Source organism: Heteronotia binoei, chromosome 5 (assembly GCF_032191835.1).
Source record: "Heteronotia binoei isolate CCM8104 ecotype False Entrance Well chromosome 5, APGP_CSIRO_Hbin_v1, whole genome shotgun sequence".
Taxonomy (NCBI): Eukaryota; Metazoa; Chordata; class Lepidosauria; order Squamata; family Gekkonidae; genus Heteronotia; species Heteronotia binoei.
In genome coordinates this window covers 7295508-7314619 of record NC_083227.1, presented here as the reverse complement: position 1 = coordinate 7314619, position 19112 = coordinate 7295508, and the positions used below count along the sequence as shown (strand labels likewise).

General features: G+C 49.0%; 2 protein-coding genes across 2 annotated transcripts in view; one reads left to right on the top strand and one right to left on the bottom strand.

Annotated features, from left to right (window-relative positions):
- Positions 1 to 19112, top strand: part of LOC132572129 (zinc finger protein OZF-like) — a 1123325-nt gene that overhangs the window by 356489 nt on the left and 747724 nt on the right. The window lies entirely within an intron of this gene.
- LOC132570928 (zinc finger protein 709-like) overlaps positions 1 to 19112 on the bottom strand; it is a 188747-nt gene that overhangs the window by 112073 nt on the left and 57562 nt on the right. The window lies entirely within an intron of this gene.

Below are 19112 nucleotides of genomic sequence, written 5' to 3'. Positions count from 1 at the left end.
GAAGCTGGTTCAGGTAGCCAGTTCCAGGTTGACTCAGCCTCCCATCTTTCCAAGGTTGGTCAAATGAGTCCCCAGCTTGCTGGTGGGAAAGTGTAGATGACTGGGGAAGGCAATGGCAAACCAACCAGTAAAAATTCTGCCATGAAAACATTGTGAAAGCAACGTCACCCCAGAGTCGGAAACGACTGGTGCTTGCACAGGGGACTACCTTGACCTTTTTTTCAATGCATGAGGGAGGCTCTTGCGTAGTGATTAAAGCTCTTTATTAGCGATTCAGCATCTCTACTAAGTGACTACCAACTACTGCTAAGTACCGGAATATGTGGCAATAGATACAGTTGGCCCAGCCCCCAAGAAGCAGAAAACCCCCTGCGGTTGTGCCCTTTTTGGATCCTTCATTAGAATATGCATTCTTATTGGCAGTTCCTGGCATCATCTGATAATGCCTCCCGATTGGCCAGTTTGAATAAAGCAGCCAATCGGGATGCAGATCTTTGGATCCTCTCGGTCTATTGTGTTGCACCTCAAGCTGAGGACACAACACTCAACATGTCCAGGCGTAATTTCACATACATAGAGGAAAAGGAAAGGTCCCCTGTGCAAGCACCAGTCGTTTCCGACTCTGGGGTGATGTTGCTTTCACAACGTTTTCACGGCAGACCTTTTTACAGGGTGGTTTGCCAGTGCCTTCCCCAGTCCTCTACACTTTCCCCCCAGCAAGCTGGGGACTCATTTGACCGACCTCGGAAGGATGGAAGGCTGAGCCAACCTGGAGCTGGCTACCTGAACCAGCTTCCGCTGGGATCGAACTCAGGTCGTGAGCAGAGGGCTCAAAGGTAAAGATAGTCCCCTGTGCAAGCGCCAGTTGTTTCCGACTCTGGGGTGACGTTGCTTTCACAATGTTTTCACGGCAGACTTTTGATGGGGTCGTTAGCCATTGCCTTCCCCAGTTGCCTACGCTTTCCCTCCAGCAAGCTGGGTACTCATTTGACCGACCTCAGAAGGATGGAAGGCTGAGTCAACCTCGAGCCGGCTACCTGAAAACCCAGCTTCCACCGGGGATCGAACTCAGGTCGTGAGCAGAGCTTAGGACTGCAGTACTGCAGCTTTAACACTCTGCGCCACAGGACTCCTTTCACATACATAACAAGGGCACAATTCAAGATCCTGGATTTCATCCACCAGGGCTCAGGAGAGTTTGGCCCCACATCTCTCCCCTCAACTGGCCTTTCTCAGGGGCCATCTCAGCTGTCCTTAATCATCCATTCCCCTGCTCTCCTGGAAATGATTCCTCGCAAACTCTGCCCACCCCTTCCTGGGAGAGAGGAGTCCCTTTCCCTGCCTGAAGCCACACTCCTCCCTCCTCCCCTCTGGGGGAAGCCAAGACCCTCCTGCCTGCCCCCCCCCCATTTTAGGCAAATGGGGGGGAATGAGGTGGGAGGGCTCCAATGGGAGAGCATGATGTGCCTGACAGCAGGGGAGAGACGCCAGCTTGGAATTCAATTCTCCCCGCACACAGAAAACTAGCCCTGCAGGGAAAAAGGTTTCGCACTCTCTGCCTGGGCTGGCTGTGGAAATGGCAGCCACCCTGCCTGGCTTGCAAAATTCAACTTCACCTCAAAACAGCTTTGGGCAAGATGGCAGAAAAGCTCAGGGAAACTGTCTGGCCGAGGTCCAAATGCTTGCAGGGGCTGTGTGGAAGCAGAGAAAATAAATTCCCTACTAAAGCATCCAACCCAGAGCAGATCAGCTAGGGGGAGGAGAGCTGGCCCTCCTGCTTCCATTCCCCCACAACAAAGCGGCGCAGATGCTGAGGAGGAAGATTTTCTGCAAAAAAAATCCCCCTTTGCACTCTTAAGAACATAAGAGAAGCCATGTTGGATCAGGCCAGTGGCCCACCCAGTCCAACACTCTGTGTCACATAAGAACATAAGAGAAGCCATGTTGGATCAGGCCAGTGGCCCACCCAGTCCAACACTCTGTGTCACATAAGAACATAAGAGAAGCCATGTTGGATCAGGTCAATGGCCCACCCAGTCCAACGCTCTGTGTCACATAAGAACATAAGAGAAGCCATGTTGGATCAGGCCAGTGGCCCATCCAGTCCAACACTCTGTGTCACATAAGAACATAAGAGAAGCCATGTTGGATCAGGCCAGTGGCCCATCCAGTCCAACACTCTGTGTCACATACGAACATAAGCGAAGCCCTGTTGGATCAGGCCAATGGCCCATCCAGTCCAACACTCTGTGTCACATACGAACATAAGGGAAGCCCTGTTGGATCAGGCCAGTGGCCCATCCAGTCCAACACTCTGTGTCACATACGAACATAAGGGAAGCCATGTTGGATCAGGCCAGTGGCCCACCCAGTCCAACACTCTGTGTCACATAAGAACATAAGAGAAGCCATGTTGGATCAGGCCAATGGCCCATCCAGTCCAACACTCTGTGTCACACAGTGGCCAAAAATTTTATATATATATACACACTGTGGCTAATAGCCACTGATGGACCTCTGCTCCATATTTTTATCTAACCTCCTCTTGAAGCTGGCTATGCTTGTAGCTGCAACCACCTCCTGTGGCAGTGAATTCCACATGTTAATCACCCTTTGGGTGAAGAAGTACCGTACCTCCTTTTATCCGTTCTAACCCGACTGCTCAGCAATTTCATTGAATGACCACGAGTTCTTGTATTGTGAGAAAGGGAGAAAAGGACTTATTTCTCTACTTTCTCCATCCCATGCATAATCTTGTAAACCTCTATCGTGTCACCCCGCAGTCGACGTTTCTCCAAGCTAAAGAGTCCCAAGCGTTTCAACCTTTCTTCATAGGGAAAGTGTTCCAAACCTTTTATCATTCTAGTTGTCCTTTTCTGCACTTTTTCCAATGCTATAATATCCTTTTTGGGGTGCGGTGACCAGAATTGCACACAGTATTCCAAATGAAACCGCACCATCCATTACTTTGCACTTGGCTACATTGAACCTCATCTGCCACGTTGATGCCCACTCACCCAGCCTCAACAAATCGCTTTGGAGTTCCTCACAATCCTCTCTGGTTCTCACCACCCTGAACAATGTAGTGTCATCTGCAAACTTGACCACTTCACTGCTTACTCTCAACTCCAAATCATTTATGAACAAGTTAAAGAGCATGGGACCCAGTACTGAGCCCTGCGGCACCCCACTGCTTACCGTCATCCACTGTGAAGACTGCCCATTTATACTCACTCTCTGCTTCTTATTAATTAGCCAGTTTTTGATCCACAAGAGGACCTGTCCTTTTACTCCATGACTCTCGAGCTTACTAAGGAGCCTTTGATGAGGAACTTTATCAAATGCTTTCTGGAAGTCAAGGTAAACAATATCTAACTCAGACTCTGTTACTTCTGGGCCCCAGGGCAGAGGTAGGGAAAAGGAATTCCCTAAAGCATCCAACTCTGTTACTTGTGAGTCTCCTGAGGGTCCAGTGACTCTTTGTGCCCCCCTTAACACCCCCTTTCCAGCTCCCCTAGCCTTTCCTTCAACCCCTCCCCCCAAAGATCTCCCCCCACAGCCCCCCCACTCCTTCCCCTGCTCCCTCCTACTCCACCACCCCAATTATCACTCTCCTCTTTGGGTCTTCACCCAAAGGGTGATTAACATGTGGAATTCACTGCCACAGGAGGTGGTGGCGGCCACAAGCATGGCCACCTTCAAGAGGGGGTTAGATAAAAATATGGAGCAGAGGTCCGCTGTGTGACACAGAATGTTGGACTGGATGGGCCATTGGCCTGATCTAACATGGCTTCTCTTATGTTCTTATGTTCCTCCCCCCCTCCCCAAACTATTCCCTAAATGTGCCTCTGGAAGCCACTTACACTTCCTCCAGTCTCCACAGGCACTGGATTTGGATCCTGCGCTCGAGTCCGCTGCACGAACCTCCTTCCTGGCTCTGCACAAAGGGGATAAACGGCTCTAAGTGGGGCAGGAACGGAGGTGGGGGGGAGGACAAAGGGGAGGCAAGAAGAAAACCGGGTGGGGGCGGCGGGTGGGCTCTTTCACTCAACCACTCCACCCCCCCAGCGCTGTGATCTTTGCTTTGGGTCTTGCATTGCAGTCCCCCACCCTATAGCCTCTTGGAGCTCACCAGATTCCCTCCCAAGCACTTCAAGCAGAAGTTTCCGAGATCCAGAGGTGCTTCCTTGCAAGAAGTGGGGGGGGGGAGGAGGAGGAAATGGCTCCCCCCTTGCAGCCCCTCCCCCATGTGCCTCTCTAGGACTGCTAGTCCCTTCTCTCTCTCTCTCTCTCTCTCTCTTTGACTCTTCCAGGGAGAACAAAGCAGGAGTGAAGGAGCACCTTTAAGACCAACAAAGTTTTATTCCGATTGTAAGCTGACATTCTGAATAAAACTTTGCTGGTCTTAAGGGTGCTTGTGGTCTCCTGCTTTGTTCTACTGCTTCAGACCAGGACGGCTGCCCGCCTGGATCCATCTTCACTTTTTAAACGAAGAAAGGAAAGGTGGAGGGACTCAAATGCAATGTTGCCCTGGTTTCCACCAGTTCTCCCCGCAGGAACACTCAGGCGCAGAGCGTTAAAGCTGCAGTACTGCAGTCCTACGCTCTGCTCACGGCCTGAGTTCGATCCCCGGCGGAAGCTGGGTTTTCAGGTAGCCGGCTCGAGGTTAATTCAGCCTTCCATCCTTCCGAGGTCGGTCAAATGAGTCCCCAGCTTGCTGGGGGGAAGGTGTAAAACACTGGGGAAGGCAATGGCAAACCACCCCGTCAAAAGTCTGCCAGCAACGTCACCCCAGAGTCGGAAACAACTGGTGCTTACCCAGGGGACCTTTCCTTCCTTTCTTTCCCCTGGAAAAAAAGAGGTGCTAGTCCAGGGGAAACTGGGGGATCCTGCCACAAAAAGCCCCCCAACAATTCCAGCTTAGAGAGCATTTCAGCCCTTCACAGAAGCCAGGAGAGAAAATGCCAGCAGGCAAAGAAATGGAACAGATGGTGGCATTCCTTGGCAGAGCCAGGCCTGTTTTAAAGGGATTTGTTTTGCTGTTGTGCAGTCTCACAGTCAAGTCCGACTCTTTGCCACCCCCTGGACCAAGTCACGCCAGGCCCTCCTGTCTTCCACCATCCTCCGAAGTCTGCTCAAATTCCTGTTTGTTACGTCACTAACGCTGTCCAGCCATCTCCTCTTTTGCCGTCCCCTTCTTCTTTTGCCTTCTGTCTTTCCCAGCATCAGGGTCTTCTCCAGGGAGTGCTCCCTTCTCATTGGGTGGCCAAAGAATTTGAGCTTCAGCTTCAGCATCTGACCTTCTAGTGAACAGTCTGGGTGGATTTCCGTGAGGACTGACTGATTGGATCTCCTTGCAGTCCAAGGGGCTCTCAAGATTCTTCTCCAGCACCACAGCTCAAAAGCATCTATTCTTCTGCGCTCAGCCTTCCTTATGGTCTAGCTCTCACAGCCATACATTACAACTGGGAATAACAGGGTTTGGCTATATGGACTTTTGTTGGCAGGCTGATGTCTCTACTTCTTATTATACTGCCCAGGTTCACCATAGCTGTCCTCCCAAGGAGCAAACGTCTTTTAATTTCATGGCTACAGTCACCATCTTGGATCCCAGAAATGTGAAGTCTGTCACTACTTAGGAACATAAGAGAAGCCATGTTGGATCAGGCCAATGGCCCATCCAGTCCAACACTCTGTGTCACACAGTGGCAAAAATTTATACACACACACACACACACACACACACTGTGGCTAATAGCCACTGATGGACCTCTGCTCCATATTTTTATCTAAACCCCTCTTGAAGGTGGCTATGCTTGTGGCCACTTCCATGTGGGGATTTTTAAAGTCACACTAAATATCATAGTGGGGGGGGGGAGTTGCATGTCTGTAAACAGATTTTGATTTTTTTAAAACAGGAAAGCCAGCCTCCAGGTGGGCAGTGGGGGGTCCCCTGAAAAGACAACTCATCTCCAGACTACGGAAATCAGCTTCCCTGGAAAAGATGGATGCTTTGGGGTTTTTTAAATTTTATTCCTAGGAACAGGCCTAATTTGGGGGAGGAGGTTCCAGGAGAGGTGCTTCGGCCCTCTAAATTTTATTTTGCTCGTTATTTCTTATTCTCCCCCTACAAAACACCCCCCCCCCAAAAAAAACACATTGCTTCTGGGCATCGTTGTTCAAACCCCCAGTGAGAATTTTCCTGAACTCTAAGATGTGACGAACTTTCTAATATTTCCCCCACACAAAAAAATGGAAAAAGAACCAAAACATATAAAGAAGAAGAAGAATATATTGGATTTATATCCTGCCCTCCACTCTGAAGAGTCTCAGAGCGGCTCACAATCTCCTTTACCTTCCTCCCCCATAACAGATACCCTGTGAGGTGGGTGGGGCTGAGAGAGCTCTCACAGCAGCTGCCTTTTCAAGGTCAGAGGCTCAGAGCGGCCTACAATCTCCTTTCCTTTCTTCCCCCACAACAGACACCCTGTGAGGTGGGTGGGACTGGAGAGGGCTCTCAGTTGGCCTTTCAAGGACAACCTCTGCCAGAGCTATGGCTGACCCAAGGCCATTCCAGCAGGTGCAAGTGGAGGAGTGGGGAATCAAACCCGGTTCTCCCAGATAAGAGTCTGCACACTTAACCACTACACCAAACTGGCTACACCAAGCAGACGGATGGGAATCTTCATCATGCCACTGTGGCTGTATAGGATAAAAATTACTTGTTAAAGTATGAGGTGAGTAAGGTTTTTTGAATTATAATTGTCATTATATGAAGCATTTTAAGGTAGATGCTGAGCTGATATAATTTAGTACACCTTCTGGTGATGTCAGGGGCGTGTGGCATCTGCAAATTGAGTTTTGCAAATGAGCAGAAGCATCTGGAGCAGAGGTCCATCAGTGGCTATTAACCACAGCGTATTGTTGGAACTCTCTGTCTGGGGCAGTGATGCTCTGTATTTTTGGTGCTGGGGGGGCACAGTGGGAGGGCTTCTAGCCCCACTTGTGGACCTCCTGGTGGCACTTGGGTTGGTTTTTTGTTTGTTTGTTTTTTTGTGGCCACTGTGTGGCACAGAGCGTTGGACTGGATGGGCCATTGGCCTGATCCAACATGGCTTCTCTTATCTTCTTATGTGATACAGAGTGTTGGACTGGATGGGCCATTGGCCTGATCCATCACGGCTTCTCTTATGTTCTTATGGAGCTCTATATCTGGGGCAGTGATGCTCTGTATTCTTGGTGCTTGGCGGGGAGGGGGGGACAGTGGGAGGGCTTCTAGTGTCCTGGCCCCACTGATGGAGCTCCCCAACCCTGCATGTGTGTGTGTCTGTGTGTCCCTGTGTCTGTGGTGGCTCAAAGCCCTGAATGAGGCTCAGAATGGAGATAAGGAAGAATACCTATGGGGGGCTTAGCATCAGTGTGAGCTTGTGGTGTGACCTGGGAAGGGGGGTTGTGTGGCTTGGTTATGTTATGGTATGCCATCGAGTATGTGCCTCAAGGTGGCTGTTTTCAGGAGAACTGATCTGACTTCAGCTTTGCATCCCTTCTTCCTTTGCTGTAACCGTGGCCGGCCCTAGACCGTCTGGCATCCTAGGCAAGGATAACTTCTCCCCCCCCACACTGATAATGTCACTAAGTCACATGGGGGGTGCCCAATTTGGCACCCCCAGAAGGCCAGCACCTTAGGAAATTGCCTACTTTGCCTAGTGGCAGGGCAAGCCCTGCCTGCAGCCTCTACCTAGTAAAAGGACATTCCTCCACAGTGGAGACCAAAGCAAGAGGGAAGCGCCCTCAGCAAGTTATAATGACTTAGAGTCCACCCTGCAAAGCAGCCATTTCCTCCAGGGGAGCTGATCTCTGCTATCTGGAAAGCAGTTGTAATTCTGAGTGATCTTTAGCCCTCCCCTGGAGATTGGCAACAATGGTGTCTGAGAAGGAAATGGCTGGTTTGGAGGGTGGCCTTGTACCTGTCTGAAGCCCCACCCTTCCTCGCACAGAACACTTCCAGGCTCCACCCCTCAAATATTCAGGAATTTTCCAACGTAGAGTTAGCAATCCTATGTCCTTCTCAGCCAACCATTCTGGGAGGAGGCTGAGGGGAGGAGGGAGACAGGGAGACGCAAGAAGTGTGAGACAGCTCCCTGGCTGGCTATTTTGGCAGAGTTTAGAGGCTGCCTGTATTGGTGGGCTGTTGATAGGGCAGCATAGACCTGTTGCTGGTGGCGGCCACGACACAACACATTTTGTGAGGCTGCGGTAGAGCACCAGTCCTTTCTGAGGCCAGTTGACAGAGGCCAGAGAGAAGCGTGGGACGGGCATGAAACAACCAGGAGTGCCACAAAAAGCACTGATGCATCAAAGACACTTGGGAACAAATTTTAGAAATGAAAAAAGTGGAACTCTCGCATCTGGAATATCCTGCAACAGACTGGAATGGGCATGAAACATATATCCAATGTTAATAAAGATATGTGATTTCCGCTTTTTCACTTCTACAGTATTGTTCTAGAGTATCGGTGATGCATCCCAGTGTTTTTTTGTGGCACTCTAGGTCAGGGGTGGCCAACGGTAGCTCTCGAGATGTTTTTTGCCTACAACTCCCATCAGCCCCAGCCATTGGCCATGCTGGCTGGGGCTGATGGGAGTTGTAGGCAAAAAAAAAACATCTGGAGAGCTACCTTTGCCCACCTCTGCTCTAGGTTGTTTCATACCCATTCCAGTCTGTTCTGGAGGCATTTTGGCCTGGAACGGGTTAATAAAGATGTTCCAAGCCTTTAATCCTTTCAGTTGCCCTTTTCCCAATGCAACAATATCTTTTTTGAAATGTGGCGACCAGAACTGTACACAGTAGTGCAAATGAGACCGCACCATCGATTTATACAGGGGCATTTTGATCTATGTAGCCTCTAAGCTGCAGAGTCTTGTGAGCAAAAATTCTACTTTGTGAGCTACTGGCATTAAAGCTGTGAGCTCCCGCGTAAATTAATGTGCTCTGGGGTCATCCTTCCTGAGCGGAGAGAAAAATGTGTGAGCTGGAGACTAAACATCTGTGAGGTTGCTCACACTAACTCAGCTTAGAGGGAACACTGATTATGATACTTGCTGATTTGTTTTTAATTCCTGTCTTGTAATCCTCAGCCTAACGTTGGCCTTTTTTATTGCAGTCGCACACTGTCTCAACATGTGAGACAGTGATTTCTCTACCAGGACTCCAAGATCTCCCCCTTAAAAGCTCTCTGTCATTAAAAGCAACAACAAAAAAGGACTCTTACCCTATCCTTTGCCAATCTGGCTCCAGGATATTGTATCCTCTTTCCCCCTATGAAGGAGAGCAACCCTCCCCTCCCCTCACAAAGCTGAGAGCCTGTTCATGGGGAGGGGCTGGATTTAGTTCCCATGGCTTTTTTTTTAGAAAAAGCCCAGCAGGAACTCATTTGCATATTAGGCCACACCCCCTGATGGCGATCTAGCCAGAACTGCATTCTTGTGGGTTCCTACTTTTTTTTTTAAAAAAGCCCTCCTACTTCTCCTGCAGTATAAATGTTTGTGTGGTACCTGCCCCAGTTGCAGGGAGAGGGGTGGATGTTACAGGAACATCCAGGAAACAATACAAGAGAAGTTGGGACTATGAAAAATCAAAAAATGAGCAGAACATAAGAGAAGCCATGTTGGATCAGGTTAATGGCCCATCCAGTCCAACACTTTGTGTCACACTGTGCCTAAAATTTATATACACACACACTGTAGCTAATAGCCACTGATGCACCTCTGCTCCAAATTTTTATCTAGCCCCCTCTTGAAGCTGGCTATGCTTGTAGCTGCTACCACCTCCTGTGGCAGTGAATTCCACATGTTAATCACCATTTGGGTGAAGAAGTACCGCCTTTTATCTGTTCTAACCCGACTGCTCAGCAATTTCATCGAATGCCCACGAGTTCTGGTATTGTGAGAAAGGGAGAAAAGTACTTCTTTCTCTACCTTCTCCATCCCATACATAATCTTGTAAACCTCTATCATGTCACCCTGCAGTTGACGTTTCTCCAAGCTAAAGAGCCCCAAGTGTTTTAACCTTTCTTCATAGGGAAAGTGTTCCAAACCTTTAATCATTCTAGTTGCCCTTTTCTGCACTTTTTCCAATGCTATAATATCCTTTTTGAGATGCGGTGACCAGAATTGCACACAGTATTCCAAATGAGACCGCACCATCGATTTATACAGGGGCATTATACTGGCTGATTTGTTTTCCATTCCCTTCCTAATAATTCCCAGCATGGCGTTGGCCTTTTTTATTGCAATCGCACACTGTCTTGACATTTTCAGTGAGTTCTCTACCACGACCCCAAGATCTCAACATGGGGGGGGGGGGGGAGAAGAGCTGGAACCAAGCATAAGCATCCACATGTCACAGGAGTTACACAGAAGGCTCTTGCTTATGACAGTGCAGACCACAGTCCTATGTGGACATATGAAGCTGCCTTCTACTGAATCAGACACTCGGTCCATCAAAGTGAGTATTGTCTACTCAGACTGGCAGCGGCTCTCCAGGGTCTCAAACTGAGGTTTTTCACACCTACTTGTCTGGGCCCTTTTTAGTTGGAGATGCCGGGGATTGAACCTGGGACCTTCTGCTTACCAAGCAGATGCTCTACCACTGAGCCACCGTCCCTAACAGTCCCTGTTCCCTTGACCAAAATAGCTTCCTGAAAACATTTCATTGCATAAATTGCAGAAAGCCTTGATAAAGGCAGCCTTTCTGGTCTCATTGTGCAGGCTGTTCCCCCAGGCTTTGGGCACAACACAGAATGCACACGAAGAGACAACTGTTGATTTGGCGCATCTGCAGGGAGCCATCTGCAGAAGGCCCTGCTCAGAGGAGCCCCAGCTGTCTTCGTGCAGAGCAGGCCGTAATGGGCTTTGTATGAAATACCAACCGTTTCAATTAAGCCCGATCAGAACACCATGCAGAATTAGCCATTCAGGCTTAACTGAGCAAACTTTCTGAAAGACTTAGCCTTTCCAGAGCAAATTTTCCGCAGCATATTTGAGGCCGGATTTCAGATTGTGTGTCAACAGAACAGTTTTCTTAGAGATAATGGTTTCATTTAAACTGAAGTGTGCTCTTTTATTAGTTAAGAATTGGATGAAAAGGTGAAAGTTAATCATACAGGTACAGAAAAATGCACACAATAAAAACCAGGTCTACTAACATTCCTCAGACTTTGCTAAATTTGTACGCATTACAGTTCACTAAGATTTAGGAAAATTGGAGGGAGGGCTATATTGTGTGTGTGTGTCTGCAACCTCTGGTGACTGACCTCTACTGGGGTCGTGGAGGATATTGACAGCTGGAGCAATCAGCTGTCCTCCCGAGTGCTGGTATTTCAAGGAGGTCTCCCATCCAAGTACTAACGAGAGTCGACTCCGCTTAGCTTCCAAGATCTGACTAGATCAGGCTTGTTTCAGGTCAGGGTAGAAAACCAGTTTTAAAGTTGCTAGGCAGAAGGGTTTGCTTTTGAACGTGAACATGTAATTGACCTCCAAATGAAAAAAACTGGGCCCTAAAGTACCGTATTTGTGCAAAGGCGTCACTATACCACATGGACTACCGTACATCATTGTGACCAATGTTTCCTCTAAAGCTGAGCCGGCTCACAGGTTTTCAGCCTTCAGCTCACACATTTTTCTCTTCGCTCAGGAAGAATGCCCCCAGAGCACAATAATTTCTGCAGCAGCTCACAACTTTAATGCCGGTAGCTCACAAAGTAGAATTTTTGCTCACAAGACTCTGCAGCTTAGAGGGAACACTGATTGTGACAGCCATTACATTCCTAACGTCTTCTTAGAAGACTCAAGACAGTAGTTGTTTGCAGTTCGAGAGCAATGATTCTCCTATTTCTTCAGTTATTGTAATGGAACTGTCAAGACGGAGAGGGGGTTACGGATTTTGATCCTTTTCCTGACCAGGAGTTTTAACTTTACAGAGGTCATGCAACTGCATAATGCATAAACATTCATAAATATAATTACAATCATGAATGCGCGACGCATTTCTTCTTCCCCGTGTGCACCCTTCAGTGGGAAGTAAGGTGCGCCTTCTGATGGAACCTTTTCCACACTGAAGGCATTTGTAAGTTTCTCCTCGTGTGAGTTCTTTGATGCAAAGGAAGAAAATATTTCTGAAGTTTCCACCCCTGCTCCATGCATTCATATGGTATCTCCTCTGTGGGAATTTTCTGAAGAACACTAAAGTCGTCTGACTGAAGCTTTCTCCACACTCCAGGCAGTTGTACGGTTTCTCCCCTGTGTGAATTCTTCCATGGGAAGTAAGGATGCTACTGTAACCAAAGTTTTCCCCACACTCCATGGATTGATACAGTTTCTCCACTCTGTGACTTTTTTGATGGCCGCCATTTTTTGATGACCCACATCAGCTCAAGGGGAGGGGGGCAAGGCAAAGCGCACTGCACGGTTTGGGCCAGCCCTAGCCTCCTCTCAGTGAAGCTTTTTCCACACTTCAAGCATTTCTGTGTGAATTTTCTGATGGACACTAAGGTGTGAACTGTGACTGAAGGCACTCCTGGAATTTGTATGGTTTCTCCCCTATGTAAATCTTTTGGTGGTAACTTAAGGGGATTATTCCAACAGAAGCTTTACTTACACTCCAGACGTTTTTATTTATCCCCCCCCCCCCCCCGGTATGTGTCCTTTGGTGGGAAGTAAAATTCGCCCTCTGGCTGAACCTTTTCCCACACTGCAAGCATTTATATGGTTTCTCCCCAGAGTGAATTCTTCGATGGGAAGTGAGACTGGTACTCGCAGTGAAGCTTTTCTCACACTCCAAGCATTTGTATGGTTTCTCCCCTGTGTGAATTCTTTCTGGGGCAGGCCTCGGAAGGCCAGACTACTGTGTTGAAGAATCCAAACAGGAGAAACCTTCTGAGTGCTCGGAGTGTAAGAGAAGATTCAGTTAGAGTGGCACTCCAGGGGGGAAAATGCAGGCAAAAAGGCCTCTGCCTCCTAAGCCTCTCAGGAAACTTCCAGGAGGTGTGTGCAGTCCTGTAGCCAGAAAATTTGGGGGGGGGAGGGGCCCAGGAGAAAAAATTTTTTGGTGAGGAGAGGCCATGGGGCTTGGCTGCTGCTTCCGTCTCTCTCTGTCTGTAGCTTTCTCGCTCTCCCCCATCACTGTCACTTTTCCACTTTCTCGCTGCCGCTCACTCACTCTCCCCCTCTCCCCGTCACTCTCTCGCTGCCATTCTCTCCCTCTCTCCCTCTCCGTCACTCTCTCTTGCTGCCACTATCTCACTCTCTCCCTCTCTTCATCACTCTCTCTCTATCGCTGCAGTTCTCTGTCTCCCCTTCTCCATCACTCTCTCTCTCGCTGTTCTCCATCTCCCCCTCTCCATCACTCTCTCTCTCACTGCCATTCTCTCTCCCCCTCTCCGTCACACTCTCTCATTGCCACTCTCTCTCCCCCTCTCTCTCGCTACCATTCTCTCCCTCTCTCTCGCTGCCATTCTCTCACTCTCCTCCTCTCTCTCTGCTGTTCTCTCAGTCTCCCCCTCTCCCCATCACTCTCTTGCTGCAGTTCTCTCACTCTCCCCATCTCTCTGTCTCTCTCTCTCTCGCTGCTGTTCTTTCAGTCTCCCCCTCTCTTCATCACTCTCTCTCTCACACTGCCATTCTCTCACTCTCCCCCTCTCCGTCACTCTCTCTCTTGCTGCCGCTGTAACTCCCCCCCCCCTCTCCCTGTCATTCTCTCTCTCCCTTTTACTGCCTTTCTCTTTCTTGGGCTGCTGTTCTCTCCCTAGCTGTTGCTCTCTCTGTTACTCTCTCTTGCTGCTGTTCTCAGTCTCCCCTCCTCTTTCCCTGTACTCTCTCTCGCTCTTGCTGCTGTTCCCTCTCGCATGCTGCTATTCTCTCCCTTGGTGTTACTCTCTCCTCGTGTTCTTTCTCACTGCCACGTGTGCGCTCTCTTTCCATTGCTGCCGCTCTCCCACGCTCTCTCTTTTACTTGCTCTCTCCCTCTCTCTCTCCCTCCCTTACCTTGCAGGTTGGGCTGCTACTCAAGTGGTTGAGAGAGAGGGGTGGGTTGCTGGTGCTGCCCCCGGAGCCTGGATAGCATTAAAACATACAATCTGAGCCTATTTTCTGTCTTTGGGTGGAAGTTCCTTGGCTTCTATCTCGGCATGAGAGGGAGGAACATGGCGGTAGCCAACACAGGGGCCCTACAGAGGGAAGGGGTTTTCTAACAGAGCAGTTTAATAGAGAGTTTAATAGTAGCTACCGGCCTGGGTGTGTGTGTGTGGGAGAGATCTTCCTCCTGTGCTTCCAACTGAGTATGGAAACGCAGAGTAAAGTCCAACCACCCCAAGCTTTTCTGGCAGTTCCAGGAGGCATGGGGGAGAAGCCTGAGTCACATGGGGTGAGGGGGCAACCCATCTGGCACTCCTCAGAGGCCAGCGCCCTAGACAGGCACCTGAATTGCCTAGTGGGAAAGGGGGCATCTTATTTACCTTTTTTCCTCCAGCCCAAATTAATCCTACTGCCAGAATGCTTTTGGCTTCAAAATGGGAAGACCCCAAAAAACTCACAGCCGGCTGGACTAAGGAGGGATTAGGGTCGAGAAATGCCTCTCTAGAACTATTTCTCAGACACAAATGTTTGTGAAGTAAGGATGCCGCCTCGTGACGCTATATTTTCACCAGCAGCAGAGAGGCTGTAGATGTCTGTTATCCTCAAATTGTCTATTCCTTGACAGGATCTGGGAAAGGGATTGTTTTCACCAGTTTTGAGGATGTCAGAGTTAGACTGGCAGATAACTTGAAATAGTAAGTTCTTGGTGTGGCTACGTTCTCAGCCTTTTTGAGCCAACAACACCAGGTCCTTTGAAGAACCTCATCAGAAAGTTTCACCCTTTTATGGATTCTCTGAGGAACATGGAAGTGAGCTTTGTGCCTCAGGCTCTTCCCAAATACAGAGCATTGATGAGATTCCTCCTTTGGGCGGATTCGTAGATTGTAAAGAGAGAGATCAGCCAATTTTCTAACCTGGAGATCCCATTGGTCTCTCCTAGCTTCTTCTGGGGCCTGTCCCATCACCTACTGCCCTTACCCACATCGGACCCTCTGGGATGACAGCTGTCGCTGCGGTAACGGAGGCTGATGGGCTAACAGCTCATCTGCAAGTTAAATGGGGGGTCATAGTCCCAATTCTTGGGATGGTGTCTCTGTGTCATGAAAGCCTCCCTTGGGGCGATTAACGAGTCCAGGTATGGCGAGCTGCGGACGGGCATGGAGGAGTCAAAAGGATCTCCCTTGTGTGTGTTCTCTGATGCTCTTGAAGACTGCCCCTCTCCCTGAATTTCTTTCCACACTCTGAGCATTCAAAAGGTTTCTCCCCTTTGTGGGTTCTCTGATGATATTGAAGAGGGCCACTCTGACTGAATCTCTTTCCACAATCTGAGCAAGCAAAAGGCTTCTCCCCTGTGTGGATTCTCTGATGCTGTTGAAGGTGGCCGCTCTGACCGAATCTCTTTCCACACTCTGAGCATTCAAAAGGCTGCTCCCCTGTGTGGGTTCTCTGATGACGTTGAAGGTGGCAACTCATACTAAATCTCTTTCCACACTCTAAGCATTCAAAAGGTTTCTCGCCTGTGTGGGTTCTGTGATGATGCTGAAGATGACCACTCTGGCTAAATCTATTTCCACACTCTGAGCATTCAAAAGGTTTCTCCCCTGTGTGGGTGCTCTGATGACGCTGAAGATGGCCATTGTGAATAAATCTCTTTCCACACACTGAGCATTCAAAAGGCTTCTCCCCTGTATGGGTTCTCTGATGATATTGAAGATGGCCACTGTGAATGAATCTCTTTCCACACTCTGAGCATTCAAAAGGCTTCTCCCCTGTATGGGTTCTCTGATGATATTGAAGATCGCCACTCTGAATGAATCTCTTTCCACACTGTGAGCATTCAAAAGGCTTCTCCCCTGTATGAGTTCTCTGATGATATAGAAGATTGCCACTCGTGCTGAATCTCTTTCCACACTCTGGGCATTCAAAAGGCTTCTCCCCTGTGTGGATTCTCCGGTGCTGTTGAAGATTGCCACTCATGCTGAATCTCTTTCCACACTCTGGACATTCAAAAGGCTTCTCCCCTGTGTGGGTTCTTCGGTGCAGCTGTAGACTTCCACTGTAACTGAATCTCTTTCCACACTCTGAGCATTCAAAAGGCTTCTCCCCTGTGTGGATTCTCTGGTGCTGTTGAAGATTGCCACTCTGGCAGAATCTCTTTCCACACTCTGAGCATTCAAAAGGCTTCTCCCCTTTGTGGGTTCTCTGATGCACTTGAAGATGGCCACTGTGAATGAATCTTTTTCCACACTCTGAGCATTCAAAAGGCTTCTCCCCTGTGTGAGTTCTCTGGTGCTGTTGAAAACTGCCACTCTGACTGAATCTCTTCCCACACTCTGAACATTCAAAAGGTTTCTCCCCTGTGTGGGTTTTCTGATGCTGTTGAAGATTACCACTGAGACTTAGTTTATGCCTGGTCTCTGAGTATTCAGGTTTCTCCTCTTTCTTTATGCTTTGGTGCACAAGAAGCTGCGATCTATTTCTGAAATACATTTCACGCTGAACGGATTTGCTTGCTTTCATTTTCCCATGCTTTGGAAAGTGTATATTCCCCCATCTTTCGTCACGCTTCTCAACCATACAGCCGCCTTTCTTTCTCTTCACTCTGATTTGATTCCTGACGTTTTCATTCATGTCTTCATTTTCAACTCTATCTGACATTTGCTGATGAATTTTCTCACTCTCATTCCTCAGATCATCCGCTGTTGGAATAAAGAGAGAGAAACTGTTAGCACTTGCGAAGGCTGGTAAGATCCAAAGGTATCTATGTGACTTCAGGAGAAAAGGACTGGTGGCCCTTTGACTTTATCCAGCTGGACTGATTTCAACCACCCCTCCACCTTTCTCCAGTAATATCATGTATTGTACCCACGAAGAACTTCAACTTAACTCTTGCTCAGGAGGAGCTTCTGAGCCTCTAGATGAAGGCCTCCCTCCCTCCTTACCCACTGGCCTGTAGGATTGTACCAAACCACATGGCCTGCTCTCTTGACCTAGCAGTGAAGGACACTCACTCTGAACCAGCTCTTCTGGGAAGGAAATGTGCTCTTGGGATCCTCTAGAAGAACTCTGCAACCTTTCTTCTAATGCAAGGCCGCTCTCTGTCTCCGCCATAGTTCCTGTTATACTTCTGGCTTCTTTTGCTGACAGAGAGGGAGACAAAGAGAGAGAATGGGATCACAGGGGGGAAGAAAGAAATAAAAGATTAAAAATTCTTTTTGAAGGTCAGCACCGCAGTCCACATCAAAGCCCAGAATCTGAACCAGGATATGCAGAATGGATCCGCGAGGCACAGAATCCTAGTTCCCCCAAGGGCTATAGGGATTATGAAGTGATCTGGTACAACGTGTGGGCGTTCATAATTTGAGTCTCCCTGCAGTTAACATCATCATTTCTTTCAAGGCCAGATCCCCGAATGTGGTCCTCGGTTAATCGTGAGAACCGTTATCCAGTTCTGCAAACAGGAGGGGGAGGGGATGAGGATGCTGCTGACATCCTCCAGAAAGTTCCATCCAGCAGGACCCTTATTTGGGTCATTCAGACCACCTAACCCTAGAGCAGGGGTCCTCAACCTACGGCCCGTGGGCCAGATGCGGCCCGCTGAGGGCGTTTATGCGGCCCGCCGGGTTATGGCAAAATCAGACCGGAAGTGACGTTCGACCTAAACTCGCGTTAGCAGTGCACACTTCCAGCACTGGGCTGAGGCGGCAGAGACAGAGTGTGAGGCGATACTGAGGTGAGGTGAGTTCCCAGGCTGGGGTGTGTGGTGTGGGGAAGGGAGAGAGATGCAGAAGACGGAGAACTGATGGCCCGCGGCCTTGTACAGTAATGGCAGCCACCACAACAGTCCGGCCCTCCAACAGTCTGAGGGACAGTGAACTGGCCCCCTATTTAAAAAGGTTGAGGACCCCTGCCCTAGAGAGGCAGAAACTGTAATATGGGCATGGATGAGAAGGAAGCCAGGCTAACTTTATGCTCATTGTATGCTAGTACACCTGGATGTTTTCTAGCTGCAAAATGATGAATCTTTCTCTCTAGAGTAACTTAGGCTATAGTTGCAATACTGATGCTGCAACAAGGAGTGCCGCTTAGGTACTTCATACCTTAGACAGAACAGTTAGCTTTTCTTGTTTTACCCTTGCTGAGCTGCAGAAACTGTGCTACTTTGTGAGGTCTTATTTTTAAACCCTTAATATACTTTATTTTTAAAAGGGGTCTGTTTTACTTGTGTGAAGCCAGTGAATCGGGTGTTGCTCAAGCACAAGGAGCAGTGAGCCAGGGGGACCCAGGCGTTGATTCTTGACAGGATCCTTTCCAGATCACAGGCAGAGCAGATGTTTGTAATCCCACCCAGGGGGGACGGGTGTGTGGTAAAGGCTGGAAACAGAGCAAGAAGGATCTGAACCCTCCCAGAGTCCTTCTGAGGGACTCTCAGGTCAATGTGCCTTCTCTGGCCTAGGGAATGGCCACAACACTGGCCTCAGTTGCCCTTCTGCAAGAACACCCACATGGACACATGAAGCAGCCTTAGACTGAATCAGACCCTTGGTCCCTTGGAGTCACTATCATCCACTCAGTCCTGTGTCCCAGGCAGAGTCTCCCCCTTTCACCTCCTACCTGATCCTTTTCATTGGAGATGCTGGGGATTGAACCTGGGACCTTTTGCATGCAAAGGAGATGCAGTGCCCCAAGTGGAGGGAAAGGCCTTCAGATGATGCTTTGCTATTCAATATTTGGATTCATTCCTCCTCACAACAGCAGGAAGTTGCACCTTTGGCACCTAGGAAAGATCCTTACCCAGAGAGGCCACGTTCCCATAGTTCTCCAGCATGACTTCCCAGTACAGAGCTCTTTGTCCCGGATCCAGCAGGGCCCACTCTGCCTCAGTGAAAGAGACGGACACCTCCTCAAAGGAAAAGGGACCCTGAAAGAAGAAGATTTCCTCCTCTTCAAAGATCTCAAACTGGAAGGGAGTCATCTGG